Here is a 2643-nt window from a genome sequence, read left to right as displayed (position 1 = left end):
GGTGCGGCGGCGGACCGGCGGTGGGGAGTGTTTTCGGGGTGGGCGGGGCGGCGCACCGCCGGCCGCAGGCGGCGGGGGGCTGCTGTTTGCCCGGTGGTGGCTGGCGGCTCAGGGGGGTGGAGGTTGAACATAAACCGCAGGCCCTTGATTTCGTATCCAACGGCTGCAAAATCGACTGACCAGAGATGAAAAAGTCAGTCGACCGACTGTAGCCTCACCTTCCTAGTGCGCTCAGTTTCGACAGCAAAATTCAGTTTCGACAGCAAAATTCAGTTTCGACAGTTAAGTTCAGTTTCGACAGTTAAGTTCAGTTTCGGCCGTTAAATTCAGTTTCGACAGTTAAGTTCAGAGATGAGCGGCTGATGTATTTTACATCTAGCACTTTGTGGTTATGTATTTTACGTCATGTATTGGAGATGCTATTAGAATTCCACTCAGGTTAACGTTGTTCGTTGTCTCTCTTGTCCTGCTTCAGCCTCAGCGTCGTACAACTCAACGGAGCTGCTCCAATGAGGAAACCCTCCATCACAGCGGAGCAGTAACTCGGGCTCCTTCTCCAGACGCCTAAGATCTTCTTCCCCTCCTCCGACAGCCAAGTCAGCCGGAGCATCCTCACCGGCCAACCCAATCACGCTGAGATCGACATGGCTTCGCCAAAGAGGTTGTACACTTGTTGCATCTCTTTTTTACTCTACATGTTATATATATTGTCCACTGAGCACTCGTAGTAACGGGAAATACGATTATTTTATCCTACTATATGACAAGCAGTGAGGTACCAGGCAACTTAGCTATCCGTGATGGACTCTCTTGAACGCCATCATTATTTATCTCTGCGCGTTTGAGCTGTGCATTTGTCGATGGGCCTGGGAGTTGAGCTAGTATGGCAGTGGCCTGGATCCAAAGTAATAGAAGTAGCACAATTTTTTTTTTGTGTAGGATTTTCCTTGCTCAAGCCTGCCTACTAGAATCGCCAGTGCTTGAAAGGAAAAGTGAATGAAAAACATCGGAATTGGAAAGTTTCCTATGGTACTACTTTTCATGAATTTGGTGCAAAGGAATGGAGCAAAGGAAAACTGTAGGATTTGTTCCTTTAGTGTCTCCTTGAAAGAAAAACCGTAGGAATTCTAATTTCCACTTCTCCTCCTTTTCATATTCCTATTCATCAAGCACAAGACTAAGAGATAGTAGCATAATAGCATTATAACCGTACATTTTCTTGTGGTTTGACTTAATCTCACCATGCTTTTTTGCATCCTGTGATCTTCCAATTGTTGTGAATCAAACACCCAGATTGGCAGAAATCATGTGTTTTTAAATTCTCTGTTTTGCACGTGCATTCCTATCCTATTCCTGTCTATTTCCTATCCCTGCATTGTTAGAATCCTCATATTCAAACAAGCCCTTACTCAATTACTTCTGTTACAGATATGTGTCAAAGAAAACCTTGTGTGGTTTGTCCTGCTCCTGCGGCGCTGTGTTCCACCCTAGCTCAGCTGCTCCAACGACGGAAGGGTTCACCACAGCAGGGATCCGCTCTCCAGACTGTCTTTCGCCGCCTCAGATCTTCTTCCCCGCCGCCGGCAGCCACGGCAACTGCATTACCATCATCAACTGAGCAGATGACCTTGAGGACTACACGGGTCCGCAAGAGAGGTCGCACTCTTCCGTGTCTGCTTACGTTATGCGTCGCTTAATATGATGACATGCTACATTATCGTCGTGTTCACCTATTAGACTCCGAGTCAGGTCTAAACTAATGCTGAAACTTGAGTTTTTAAATGGTTGTGGGGTACATATTGGGGCAGCAATCAGTACTATCTGTCTACTATCTGGTTAATCTCCGGTGTCTACTATGAGTTTCATGTTAGGTGCAAACAAACATTAAAGGAGCCATTATCTGTATTTTTTAACTAAAGCTATTATCTGCCTACTATCATTGGTTTTGGGTCTATCCACAGTTTGCTACCATCACTCTGGATTTGTGCATGCACTCCTTACATAATCTCACTATGTTTTATTCCTATGCATGCCAGTTATTGTACACAATGGAACTGATCATGTAGAGCAAAAGAGACGAGCCTTGCGTGGCAATAAAATTTCATGCAGACGTCGTTCCATGGTGGGCGCAAAGGCAGCCCCCCTCCACCCATTTCGGATCGTAATCAAGAGGAAGATAACTGTTCTGAGGGGGGTTCAGAAGGAGAAGACCACTCCTATTTACCCCATGAGGTCTTCGCTCTAACTTGGCATGCTGATGTTGGTAATATCATGCATATGGTGCCTTGCATTGCTTACTGTATACATTAAAGATGTCATCTGCTTAGTTTAGACATGCTTTGTGTCAATGTCATCTGTTTAGTTTCTTTATCGTATATGTGAATCATGCAATGCCATCTTGTCTAGCCAGGCATCATATATGTGAATTTTGCAATGCCACCCTGGTTAGCCAGTCATCTTATATGTGAATTATATCATGCCATCATTTTTTTATTACGTGTTAAATTTGTCAACAATTTTAGTACATTCAATTACTCTTCCTGTGCATCAGCCATTCGGCACGGTCATGGAAAAATCTGGAGTGGAAACAAGGTCTTCAGAGCAGACAATGCTATCTGACGAAGCACATGTCTTGCTGGTTAC

Source organism: Triticum aestivum, chromosome 3D, assembly GCF_018294505.1.
Source record: "Triticum aestivum cultivar Chinese Spring chromosome 3D, IWGSC CS RefSeq v2.1, whole genome shotgun sequence".
In the NCBI taxonomy this organism is placed as follows: Eukaryota; Viridiplantae; Streptophyta; class Magnoliopsida; order Poales; family Poaceae; genus Triticum; species Triticum aestivum.
This window is presented reverse-complemented; position numbering follows the sequence as displayed.